The sequence below is a fragment of the Hylobates moloch genome, unplaced genomic scaffold (assembly GCF_009828535.3).
Source record: "Hylobates moloch isolate HMO894 unplaced genomic scaffold, HMol_V3 SCAFFOLD_7, whole genome shotgun sequence".
Taxonomy (NCBI): Eukaryota; Metazoa; Chordata; class Mammalia; order Primates; family Hylobatidae; genus Hylobates; species Hylobates moloch.
In genome coordinates, this window is record NW_026652282.1 from 81322668 (window position 1) to 81336961 (window position 14294).

Sequence of the window (14294 nt, forward strand, 5' to 3'; positions counted from 1 at the left end):
ATATATAAAGACACAGACAGGCAGAAGAAAACCCAGTCTCCGTAAGATCTCTCATTTGCCAATCTCCTAATTGGATTATTGGCCTCCAGGTGGAGCCCTTTAAGAGACAGAGCTAGGAAAATACACAGCTCCTAAGGCCTAATAAATGGGCACAGGTGGGGCAAAAACAGATTTTGAGAGGGATCAATCCACTTTTAATTCCTGCGGTTCCATAAGGAAAACATAGGTCTCTCCCCTCATGTGTGCATTAAAAGTGGAAAGTCAAAATGAAAAATAATTTAGTCAACTGAAAAACAAACTTTTTCCAGCAAAACAATGTCCAAGAAAAGAAAAACGTAAAGTCCTTTTAAATATATCTATAATTTGGATATCCGTTTTTAATTAAGCTGAGCACGCCTTAAAAAAATCCTTTTAACTCCCTTACTATCTGACTCTAGCAGTGCCAAGTGGCCAATATTTATGGCTTTCAAACTTTATTAAAGGCTCAGAGAAGGGAAAATCCAAGGTGGTTGTGGAGGGGAAGAGAATTAGATAGCAAAGGTCGCACAGATATCAAACCAGAAAGCACTCATTCCCTAAGCTGGGATTGAACCCACGGCCGCCATTGTAAAATGGCAGAGGCTAGAACAAAATATTGCCAGGTGGTTGTAGGTCTTGGTTTCAAGGATTTAAAACAAGATGGAGGCCTGCAGCAAAGTTTGCTAGGGACCATACAGAAAGTCAGGCAAAGCACACCAGATAGGCTACAGCTTAAGGCCAACCTCACAAATCCTTTCTTACAATTAAAACTCTACAGAAAATATAAACAGTAATCCCCATCATTCCCGGCCCAGCAAAACGTCTTCCAAAAGGAAAAAGAAAAGCCTCTCTTAAAAGTCAACTACTGACAGGCTAGAGAAAAGAAAAGATACCTGGGGAAGACCCTCTTATTCTTATGCAAATAGTTCCTCTTGGAGAGGGGAAGGGAAGGCTCTGTGGACGTGTGGCAGGGAGCACAGGCCAGCCTGCTGCTGGGCATCCTGGGGCCATACATTCCAGCTCTGGCCCGGAGGGGAGGTGGGGAGCCGCCATTCCCCAGTCCATCCCGCGCGTGCCTGCAGCCATTGGGGTGGGGTGGTGTGCAGTTTCCTCTACCCTCGGAAGAGGTCCCAGGAGAAAATGACATAGAAACCAAAGGAAAAAAAAAACGGTTTTCATATTACTCACCCTTCTTCAAGCCCCACGTCCGGACGCCAAAAATGTCGTAGAAAAAAACTGGGTTCTTGTCGTACAGCCAGTAAAAGTTTGGCACACAGACACTTTGACGAGTGAGGGGGAATGGAATTTACTGGGTGAAAAGGAAAAAAATAAAAAAGGGAAACAGGAACCCACAGAAAAGCGAGAGTCCTGCTAGCAGGTTTCCTGCCTCACAGATTGAATCCCAGGTTGCCACACAGGAACTGGAGAGGCCAGGCTCCTCCCCCCCGCAAAGGGCGCAAACTTCAAGAGGCTCCAGCCTGTCCCCGCCAGCGCGCAGGTGGGCATTATTCAGAAAGAATCAGTCGGGGAAAAGGGTGGGCTTCATCTGGGACCGGCAGTCTGGTTTTTCAGCCTTTAAGCTGTTTTAGGTTTGACAGCGGGGTTTCTCCGGGGATCCTTGGCTGCCTTCTGTCTCTATCACTCACACAGGCTGAGGTTAGGCCAAAGTTCAGGGACCCGGGGAAGAGAGAGAATCTTAACCAAACTTTGGTTAACAGGCATTTTGCTCCCATTGATCAGTAGGAACAAAATAGCTAACCAATTACGGGGCAAAAAACAGGAATTTTTTGAAGTGTCTGTGTCTGGCCTTGTCACAGATAAACAAGGGGGCATTAGTGAGTCTTAACTAAGTTATAAGGAGAAGAGTGGTTCTTTGTGGTAAGCACTTTCTTGGAACATAGAGAGTGGAGGAATACTTTAACCTTCTCTGTTTTCCAGGAGAACAAGAAAAATTTACCGTTGTCACTACATTACTTGGTTCTCTCAGTTTTTTGTTGCAAGAGGACTGAACTTGAAATTCCTCACACAGGTGTTAATCTGTATTGCCACAGGCTAATGTTTTCTACCCAACTACTATTTATCCTGCTTGTTCCAACCCATCATTCAGCAAGCAACTTATATCACTGAACTGGGTGGTGTTTCCTAATCCCCGAACAAAGATAGGTGATTTGCCATGTATTTCCATTGACAATGTTGCATTTTACCTGAGCCCTGTGCTCCTGGAAAATAGTAACAATTAAGAAATCCTCCCTCACATTTATGTTCCTGGAATTTGCTTATTGCAAGGAACCACCCTTCCCATCGGAAATTAGAAATGACTCGTAGATGCTCCCATTGTTTTCTTATGGCAAGACAAAAGCCATCTGTGTTCATCAGTGTTCTCCAGAGAAACAGAACCAATAGGAATGGTAGATAGATAGATAGATGAGCACATTCATTATGTGAGTTGTCTGACATGATTATGGAGACTGACAAGTCCTAAAATATGCCATCCACAGGCTAGAGAACCAGGGAAGCCTGTGGCATAATTCAGTCTGATTCCAAAAGGCCTGGGAAACTAAGAGGGCTGCTAGTGTAAGTCCCAGAGTCCAAAGACCTGAGAACCTGGAATCCTAATGTCAGAAGGCAGGAAAAGATGAATGTTGCACCTTCGAGAGAGAGAGAATTTGCCTTCCCTCTGCCTGTTGTTCTATCTGGGCTCTCAATGGATTGGCTGATGCCTGCCCACATTGGTGAGGGTAGATCTTCCTTACTCAGCCTATTTTTAAAAAATATTTTTTACTTGTGCCTTGGTACATAGATTATTGATTCAAATGCTAGTCTCTTCCTAATACACTCTCATGAACATATCCAGAAATAATGCTTTACCAGCTACCTGGACATCCCTTAACCCAGTCAAGTTGACATCTAAAATTAACTATCATAGCCTCCAGATTCCCATTCTTTGTTTCATGAATAGTGGAACTGTTTGTCCCCATTGGTCAATAGGAACAAAATGCCCATCAATCTGACTTGAGAAAACTTTAGTTGAGCTTCTCTCCTTTCCTTAGGGCTCTCAACTTTGAGCTCATGTTATACTGGAGTAGTACTGGTTACAGTAGGTAGCTAGTCAGGCATAAGCAGGGCAGGAGAGGGCTCCCCCACACACGCCACCAGGAAAGTCAGGTGACCGTCAGATGATGGTCAGGCACTTGTTAACCGTTTCTCTAAAATAATAATTTGTCACAGCCAGGACCAGGGACAGGCAGTCTCCCTATATTGATAGGAAACACTTAAAACTGGGGATCAGCAGCTTCCTGATAAGATCTCAGGAGTTGGGTGAATGGACTCAAGCATGCACATTATGAGGCAAAATGGCAGAGTATGGCCTTCCAAGGACATTCCACAGGTAAAGGGAAAGAACGCCTCAAGTCAGCATGCCTACAACTCCAGTAAACACATTGCACATGCAGGCAGCCCACCTCAGGGGAAGAATAAAGGGAAAAGGGATGCAAGACACTGGAAGCAGGCCAGCACATAAAACCCTAAGTCAAAAGGTCAAACCACGCACTTGTCCTTCAAGTTGCCTGCTTGGGCCTCTTCCTTTTGTTGTTGCTCTAAAGCTTTTTAATAAACTTTCACTCCTGCTCTAAAATTTGCCTCAGTCTTTCCTTCAGCCTTATGCCCCTCAGTCAAATTCTTTCTTCTAAGAAGGCAAGATTTGAGGTTGCTGCAGACCCAGATGGACCTGCCACCAGTAACAGTACTATTAAGCAAATTCTATATTTCCCACCTTTAATTAGTACCCAGCTTCATTTTTCTTTAACTATCAGAGACTGTCTTACCCTGATGTCAGTCTATCTTACGAAGGGCCACTAAGAGGGGGTTGTGTGCTGGCTCTGGGTTGAGCGTGGACCAAAGTTGAGGGCATTTCAAAGGGAGAATAAGGGAGTAGTAAAGGGAAATGACTAGGGCAGGGGATGGGATAGGGATGGGGTTGAAGGGGCTTGAACAAAGTTAGAGACATGAAAAAAAGCAGGCAAGGGTGTTGGTCAATGTCAATGCAGTTAGGCCATCTGTGTTTGCTAATTGACATGTACCTAAGTTAGGCCTATCTTCCCACTGACACTAGGAGACAGGGGCTCTCTCCTTCCCTATGATTATATTTCAAAGGAATGGCTCTCAGATCATTGAGAAAGATGCTCCTGGGTTGTAGAAGATACATATATGTCTCAAAGGGACAGAAAAAGGGTTTGCAATTGTATGTTATTTTTAAAGTAAATTCTTCTAAGAAAAGGGAGGTCAGGGGCCTGTAGTTAGTTTTGGGTTGGAACATTCAGGAAATTTTTTTGGCAGCATTAAGCTTTCTCATGAGGGAACTTAAGGGTGCTAAGGTCGTCATCCTAAAGACATGGCCTTGAGCCGTTAGACACTATGCTAGTGTTTGTTCAAGTCTCTTGGTATGGAGGGGGTGAGATAGATAAACTCATTTGCACTGAAAGTTATACAGCTTTCATAGAACAAGGTTGAGGCCCAGTTAAGAATGGTCAGAGTAGCCTGAGTAAATTTTGGTCAAGAAGATAGTCTTTGTTATGATGTACTGTCAGATCATACCACATCCACACACTCATCCCACTCCCCAGTACTGTTTTTTTTCTAGACTTGTTCACTTCTCTCTACAAAAGTAAAGCCCTTTTCTGCCTGGCTTTTGAGATGCTTGCAGAGGTCAGCATATTCCCCATTGTAATAGCCATCCACTTCTTCTGTCATAGTTCTTGTCCACCATCTTGCAAAAATCCTTTGGAATAAACTCTCTTCTTACCTAAGCCTGGGTTTATTTTTTATTTGACATCATAGCACTCCATAATTATCATATTGTATTGTAACTACTTGTTTCATGTCTGTCTTACGGTAAACTCTGTAAGAACAAGGATCGTGTCTGTTACCCAGTGTTTAGTGCAGCATGTAGTATCAAATAGGTGCTCAATAAATATTTATTGACTGAAGCATTTATGAAAGGATTCTGTATTGAGAATGTATTTATAATTATAATACTATATACAGAGTTATGTCATTCTCCTCTGTATATTGACCACATTATCAATATGAAACTTTTTAAGGGGAAGAGGGAAAATAATGGTGCTAGGAATTTCCTTTGCTAAAGTTTATCTCCTTCAGTCACTGAAGAAGAACAGAGACTGACAATATTACCTTTCTTTTCTTTATTGTAGAAATACAAACCTTCCCATTATAAATTGTAGAGGAGGAAAAACTTTTCTGCTATCCTCTTAAGTTCAGGCACTGGGGCCTGTAAATTAAGCTGACAAAAGCCATATGAGCAAAAGAAAAGGCATACAGCTGTGAAGCCCGAGTGTCTGAGATAGGTCTCAGGTTAATTTAGAAAGTTTGTTTTGCCAAGGTTGAGGACACATGCCTGTGACACAGCCTCAGGTGGTCCTGACGACGTGTGCCCAAGGTGGTCAGAGCACAGTTTGGTTTTGTACATTTTAGATATGAGACATCAATCAATGTATGTAAGATGAACATTGGTTAGGTCTGGAAAGGCTGGACAACTGGAATCGGGGAGGGGGCTTCCAGGTCACAGGTAGATAAGAGACAAATAGTTGCATTCCTTTGAGTTTCTGATTAGCCTTTCCAAAGGAGGCAATCAGATATGCATTTATCTCAGTGAGCAGAGGGGTGACTTTGAATAGAATGGGAGGCAGGTTTGCCCTGAGCAATTCCCAGCTTGACTTTTTTCCTTTAGCTTAGTGATTTGGGGGCTCCAAAATTTATTTTCCTTTCACAGTTTTTATTAAAGCTAATATTTTTATGTAGGTGAAGGGCTCACAGAAAACAAGTAAAAACTCAAAGAAGCAATTAGACTTGGGGGCTTATACCATTTTAACAAAAGAAAATACATTGTAGACAACTGACTGGAGAAAGAAAAGTGAGTTTGGTTTTCTAGGAGTGACAAATTGTGGGAAAGTGACTAGGAAATACATAGAGTAACTAACGGAAGATAAAGCTTATCTTGGTAAGATTGGTTTATGCAGACTTAGTATTAAGTCTTATGTGATGATAAGTGTTGCTCTCCCCTTCCTGGTTCAGGGAGGGCACCTTTTTAATGGAAAATTCATTCCTTGCTTTTAGGCAGATAGGGGAGGACAGAAAGCTCTTCCTGCATCTACTGTTTCTCAGTTTCCTTCAGCTCAAAATAATCTCTATGCCAAAGTGGCTTATTTTAAAGTGGCGTATTCTGATCTTCTTCAAGATCCTTGGCCATTTATAATAGAAAGAATTTGAGGATTTTTTTTTGAGATCTAGTTTGTTGTTATTTCTTTTAATCAACCTGAAGATATTTTTCATTTGTTCCTGTATTTTAAAAGTAAGCCAAAAAGGTAAAATTTATGTTTTATTTTCTATTTTTTCCCACTGGAATAGACTGCACACTTAACTGTACACTTTGGTAAACTGTTCAAATTAATCCCAATGATTATATTTAAGGTAAAGAGCTATTTGCTGAGTATTTAGCAGCCCACTAAGATCATTGATCTCATTGACATCATGGCTCAGTTTCCAGAGTGAGATTGATAATTAACAATGTAGATTAGTTGCTACAGGCAAGATCTTTGTGTGTTGATATGCTGTCTTTCAGCTCTCTTTTTAAGAGTGCTAATCACATTTGCATACTTTTTTCATCGTGAAGACTTTTATTGCTGTCTATAAACTTTGAAAAGATCTTGAGCATAGCAGCAACTTTGCTCAATTGTTCATAGTCTTAGTTCCTTTACACTTTAATTGTTAAATGAAAGCAGTATTGCTGAACAGAAACTACATATCTCAATTTGAAGAAAAGGAAAGACACTTCTATGCTGAAAGTAGCCAAAACTGAAATAATGTAAAAGATTTATAATCAAATGGAATGAAGCTGCTTTGTGATTTAAGCTTTAAAAAGGATGGCAACTAGAATTATTCAATATGAAGGTCAAGCTCAAGAAGCAGTGTTCACTTTTTAAAACAAATTTCTAGTTGACATGGCAAATATAAATACAGCACTATACAAGGTCAAGAGGAGGGGAGTGTCACAAGAAGCCCTACACTGTGTTTATAATCACAGCTGGCAATGTTTACCTAACTTCTAATCCAGTTAGTCAACCACTATATCTCTATGTGAGCAAGATGATGTGGATTATTGAAAATATTCCATATGCCAAAATAAAGCCAACAGGCTCATGAGAAATAGTTTTGGCTAGGTTTATTTGATTTGGCAGAAAACAAAGAAAATGACAGCAAGATTTGAGTCGTAGTTTGAGACTTAGTTTTCCTACAAAAATATGCCAATTAAAGTACATTACAATGATTCCAGTATAATTTTTCATGGCATAGCCAAGCATGGCTCAAGTATCTATAGTGGCTTAGGACAGATTGCAAAATGCATACACCCTCTGGTGACTGAGACAGCTTCAGGTTCTGCCAGACCACCAGGCAGAGATATAGCTACAGAATACATTATTGTATGCCCAGAGAAGGAATCAGTAACAGAGAAAGAGAGAGAATAATGGGATATCCCTGAAGATGGTCAAAGCACATTGATTTAAGTGATATTGAATGATCAAAGCTAGGAGGTGTGCAGCATTCCAGGAAGTCTACCATAACATAAGAGGGTTCATGGGCTGTAGGCAAATCCCAGGGATGGACATTACTGGTAAGACAAAGAAGTCCCCGGTCCTATAGAGATCTAAGTAACGGGCTATAGAAGAGGAAAAACCTTTTTCCCCCAACCCATTTTAGGTTCATTGGCTGGGACCTGTGAATTAGACTGACAAAAGGTAAAATAGCAAGAGAAAAGCAAACAATTTGATTAACATGTGCCCCATATATACACATCAAGCAACAGACACTAATGATGTGAAACTCAAAGGGATAGTTAAAATGTGGGCTTATATAACATCTTAACAAAATAAAAATAAATAGTTAGAGAAGTGGCAAAACAAAGGAAAGGGACTTTGAGTTTCTAGGAAAGTAAATTTGGGGAAGGTAAATACATGGGGGAAACTAATGGAAGATAAGGGCTAGTTAGTAACATTTGTTATGAAGATTCATCTTGGGGTGTCCCTAGGCTGCTGAGGGTCTAGAGTTGTCTGTGATGATTAATTTCAATTTTCTTGGTTGAGTGGTGAGGGGAGACACCTTTACAAATTTATGTCCTGCTTTTAGGCAAATAGGGGCAGGGCAGAGAGCTTTTGTATCTTGGTATCCGCTTCTTCCCAATTGCTTTTGCCTCAAGAAAATCCTTATGTCAAGGTGCCACATTTTGGGGTGGTATATTCTGCTACTCTTCAAGGTGTATTAACAAGACTCAAGGAAATAGCAGAAGCCTATTTTCAGAATAGAGGCATCTGGTTTACACTAGACTAGCAGAAAGGTCACTCACAGCTGAGAGATGGGCTAGAAAGACTTCATTACCTCCTGATTAAGGACAGGATTAAGGACAGGATTGGTCCTCCACTGTAGACTGAGGTTAATCAGTGAAGTTGTGGTGTGATTAAGGACAAAAAAAGTGAGACAAGGTCAGTGACATTCAGAGCCAGGGAACGAAATTCAAGAATTCAGTGTAAAGTCAAGCAAAGGGTGCCTTTAATTTGTTGGAAGTCATTATCTGGTATTTTATGAAAAAGATGTGAATGCTTTGAACATACGTAGAGGGCAGCCTTTTCACCTGCATCACTCAATTGCATTGCCTCTTACCAGCTCATGGACAATTAAGGTGTCATTTTCCTCCCTTTTTTTAATCTTTTTTTTTCCATCATTACTAGATCATTTCCATCAGTATGCACACATGTGGCAACATCCCACTTTGACACAACTCTCCTTCGATGTTACATCTTTTTGAGATATTTTTAACTTCCTTTGCTCCCCATTTAGCAAAACTGCCTTAAACCCCTCAATACTCACTGTCTTTACTTCATCACCTTCTGTTATCTCTTGAACTCACACTAGTCAGGTTTTTATCGCAGTCACTCTGTTGAAGTAACTCTTGACAAGCTTACCAATGATTTCCATGTTCCTAAATCCCACACTCAATTCTCAGTCCTCATATTATTTTCCTATAAGCTGCATTTGACATAATTTGATCATTTACTCCTTGGCTTCTGTCTCCTTCCCTTTTGGCTGCTGTTTCTTGGCATACTTTGCTTGATCATCCTTATCTTCCAGGTATCTTGAGTGTTGGAACCCCTGGTGGCTGAGTTCTAGAATGTTTTCCTTATATTTTCTTATTGCAAGGTATGTGACTTTCTGCCTGAGGACTTTCTCTGGCCACAGGAGTGTGCTCCACCTGTAACTCGGGTGTGCTGCCACTGAAATTTAGTACCGTTAGATCAGCCCTTAATCAATAATTGACAGAAATTAGTGGAAAAATATCCCGACTTCTTTACTGCTTGGGAGAGATGACATTAGGACATGTTCTATAGTTTCTTGGAATTCTCCTTCAGCTGGATTGAGCTTCAGTTGCACACAGAAGTAACCTTTTTGTTTATTAATGCACGCTGTATTGGCTTTCTTCCCTTTTCTGTCTCACTTCTCTATTTTCCAGTTGGTGCTTCCTGGGGTCACTTCTTGTTTAAACTTGGGCATTTAAACTTGGGCATTAAACAGATTCTGAGACAGAGATGTGTGTGCAAGAGGTTTATTGAGGAGTGATCTCAGGAATGACATTAGTAAGGTTGTGAGAGAAGCAGGACTGGTCACAGGGAGAAGCCGAACTACAATGCAAAAGAACCATTGGTATTAGCTGACTCTGTGGGGAGCTTTATAACTAGGATGTCCTTCAGAGTTAAGGCAAAAGGGTCAGGGGCTTGTATCTTGCATAGACCAGTCATTGTATGCAACTTGTCCCTGGGAAGGGGCTATAACCTAGACAAGATAGCTCTTATTGGCTAAGGGCAATTTTCAGAGAAGGATTCAGCTGTGAGCCATCAGCAGCAATACTCCTGACAACTGGGAAAATGAGCAAGAAGGGATGCTAATGGATCGCCAAAATTCACTACGTTTGATCCCTGTGATGCTTGAATTTAATTGTTTCATATGTTATGTTTGCTCATCTGGGAAAAGCTCCTTTCAGGATTCTGGTTGCTCTCTGTGGTATTATAAAAAATGTATTTGGCTTTTTAGCAATGGGTTTGCCACCAGAACACAGGTGTCATGAAAAGCACACCTAAAAGCCAAAATGGGAAAGGAAAAGGCTCATATCAGCATCATCATCATTGGACATCAAGATTCAGGCAAGCCCACCACTACTGGCCATCTGATAGACAAAAGAACCACTGAAAACTTTGAGAAGGATACTGCTGAGATGGGAAAGGGCTTTTTCAAGTATGCCTGGGTCTTACATAAACTGAAAGCTGAGTGTGAATGTGGTGTCACCATTAATATCTCCCCATGGAAATCTGAAATGAGCAAGTACTACATGACTTACTGACGCCCCAAGACATAGAAACTTTATCAAAAACATGATTACAGGCACATCTTAGGCTGACTATGCTGTCCTGATGCTTGCTGCTGGTGTTGGTGAATTTGAAGCTAGTATCTCCAAGAATAGGCAAACCTGTAAGCATGCCCTTCAGGCTTATACACTGGGTGTGAAACAATTAATTATTTGTGTTAACAAAATGGATTCCACTGAGCCACCCTACAGTCAGAAGAAATATGAAGAAATTATTAAGGAATTCTGCACTTACATTAAGAAAATTGGCCTCATTCTTGGAAGAAGTGGCATAGGTACAAAAAAGAAAAAAGAAAACAAACTTGGCTAGAACTCCAACACAGAAGCACGTGTGCCAAGTTCTGGTTGGAATGGTGACAATATGGTGGAACCAAGTGCTTAGCATGCCTTGGATCTAGGAATGAAAAGTCACCTGTAAAGATGGCAATGATAATAGAATCATGCTGCTTGAAGCTCTGGACTGCATCCTATCACCAACTTGTCCAACTGACAAGCCCTTTCGTCTGCCTCTCCAGAATGTCTACAAAATTGGTTGTATTGTTACTGTCCCTGCTGGCCAAATGGAGGCAAGTATTCTCAAACCTGGCATGGTGGTCACCTTTGCTCCAGTCAATGTTACAACTGAAGTGAATTCTGTTGAAATGCACCATGAAGCTTTGAGTGAAGTTCTTTCTGGTGACAATTTGGGCTTCAATGTCTAGAATTTGTCTTTTAAGATGTTCATCATGGCAACATTGCAGGTGACAGCAAACATAATCAACCAATTGGCTTCACTGCTCAGGTGATTATCCTGAACTATCCAAGTTAAGTCAGTGCTGGCTATGACCCTGTACTAGATTGTCACACAGCTCACATTGCTTGCAAGTTTGCCAAGCTGAAGGAAATGATTGATTGGTGTTCTGATAAGAACCTGGAAGATGACCCTATATCCTGGCAAGCCCATGTGTGTTGAGAGCTTCTCTGACTATCCTCCTCTTGATTGTTTTGCTCTTTGTGATATGAGACAGACAGTTGCTGTGGATGTCATCAAAGCAGTGGACCAGATTGCTGTTGGAGCTGGCAAGGTCACCAAATATTCCCAGAAAGCTCAGAAGCCTAAATGCATGTTATCTCTAATACCTGCCACCCCAGTCTTAATCAGTGGTAGAAGAATGGTCCCAGAACTGTTTGTTTCAGCTGACCATTTAATAGTAAAAGACTGGTCAGTGATAACGATGCATCATAAAACCTTCAAAATAAAAGGAGAACGTTTTGTGGACCATTTTGGGGTTTCCTTATTTTTATTTTTATTTTTGCATGTGGCAGTTTTAAGTTATTAGTTTTTAAAATCAGTACTTTTTATTTTATTCTTTCTGACTTTTATTTTTTAAGTTCAGAAAGTATATGTGTGGATTTGTTACATGGGTGAAGTGTGTGTCATGGGGATTTGATGTACAGATTATTTCCTCCCCTAGGTAATGACCATAGTACCAGACAGGTAGTTTTTGATTCTCATCCTCCTCCCACCCTCCACCTTAAGTAGGCCCAAGTGTCTATTGTCTATTGTCCCCTTCTTTGTGTCCATATGTACTCAATATTTAGCTTCCACTTGTAAGTCAGAACATGCAGTATTTGGTTTTCTGTTCTTTTGTTAGTTCATTCGGAATAATGGCCTCCAGCTCTATTGATGTCAATGCAAAGAACATGATTTTGTTCTTCTTTATGGCAATGTAGAATTCTGTGGTGTACATGTATCACATTTTCTTTATCCAGTCCACCACTGATGGTTATATAAGTTGCTTTCATGTCTTTGCTATTGTGAATAGTGCTGGGATGAACATATGCATGCATGTGTCTTTATGGTAGAACAATTTAATATTCCTTTGGGTTTATACCCAGCAATAGAATTGCTGGATCAAATGTATTTCTATATTAAATTCTTTGAGAAATTTCCAATTGCTTTCCACAGTGGCTAAAATAATGTACATTCCAACTAGTGGTATATAAATGTTCCCTTTTCTCTGCAACCTTGCCAGCACCTGTTATTTTTAGAGTTTTTAATAATAGCCATTCTGACTGGTATGAAATGGTATCACATTGTGGTTTTGATTTGCATTGCTCTAATGATTAGCGATGTTGAGCATGTTTTCATATGCTTGTTGGCTGCATCTATTTTGTCTTTTGAGAAGCATCTGTTCATGTCCTTTGCCCATTTTTTAATGGGGTTGTTTTTTGCTTGTTAATTTAAGTTCCTTGTAGATTCTGAATATTAGACCTTTGTCAGATGCATAGTTTACAAATATTTTATCCCATTCTGTAGGTTGTATGTTTATTCTGTTGATAGTTTCTTTTGTTGTTCAGAAGCTCTTTAGTTTAATTAGGTCCCACTTGTCAATTTTTTTTTATATTGCTTTTGTTGTCTGAATCATGAAATCTTTGCCAGGGCCTATGTCCAAATGATACTTCCTAGATTTTCTTCTAGGTTTTTCGTGGTTTTAGGTATTACATTTAAGTGTTTAATCCATCTCGAATTGATTTTTATATATGTTGAAAGGAAGGAATCCAGTTTCAATCTTCTGCATGTGGCTAGCCAGTTATCCCAGTACCATTTATTGAATGGTCCTTTCCCCATTGCTTGTTTTTGTCAGCTTTGTTGAAGATCAGATGATTGTAGGTGTGTGGCTTTATTTCAGGGTTCTCTAACCTGTTCCATTGGTCTATGTGTCTATTTTTGTGCCAATGCCATGCCATGTTGTTTGCTGTATCCTTGTAGTATAGTTTGAAGTCTGGTTGTGTGATGACTCCAGCTTTGTTCCTTTTGCTTAGGATTTCTTTGGCTAGTCAGGCTCTTTTTTCATTCCTTATAAATTTTAGAGTGTGTGTGTGTGTTTTTTTTTTCTAATTCTGTGAAAAATGTCACTGGTAGTTTGATAGGAATAGCATTGAATCTGTGAATTGCTTTGGGCACTATGACCATTTTAACAATATTGATTGCTCCTATCCATGAGCTGGAATGTTTTTCCATTTGTTTATGCCACGTATGATTTATTTCAGCATTGTTTTATAATTCTTGCTGTAGAAATATTTCACCTTCCTGGTTAGCTGTATTCATAGGTATTTTATTCTTTTTGTGGCTATTGTGAATGGGATTACTTTCTTGATTTTTCTCTCAGCTTGGTGCATTGATTTTGTATCCTGAAACTTCGCTGAAGTTGTTTATCAGATCGAGGTGCCTTTGGGCAGAGACTATGGGGTTTCCAGGTATAGAATCATATGATATGGGAAGAGAGATAATATGACTTCCTTTCTTTCTTCCTATTTGGTTGCCTTTTATTTCTTTCTCTTGCCTGATGGCTCTGGCTAGGACTTTCAGCACTATCTTGAACAGGCGTGGTGAGAGTGGGCATCCTTGTCTTGTTCTGGTTCTCAAGGGAAATGCTTTCAGCTTTTGCCCGTTCAGTATGATGTTGGCTGTGGGTTTGTTATAGATGGCTCTTATTCTGAGGTATATCACTTTGATGTCTAGTTTGTTGAGGGTTTCTAACATGAAATGATGTTGAATTTATTAGTATTGAAAGCATTTATGGCATCTATTGAGATGATTATGTGCTTTTGTTTTTAGTTCTATTTATGTAAAATCAGTACTTTTAATGGAAACAACTTGACCAAAAATATGTCACAGAATTTTGAGACCCATAAAACAAACTTTAATGAGAAAAACATATATTTATTATATTTATCTAATATATAAATATATTTTATATATTTATATAATATATTTAGCTAATATAAATATATAATATATTTATAT

At 39.8% G+C, this 14294-nt stretch overlaps 1 pseudogene; it reads left to right on the plus strand.

Moving 5' to 3' along the window:
- The first annotated feature begins 10228 nt into the window (after nucleotides 1-10228).
- Nucleotides 10229-14294, plus strand: part of LOC116811132 (elongation factor 1-alpha 1-like) — a 91924-nt pseudogene continuing 87858 nt past the window's right edge.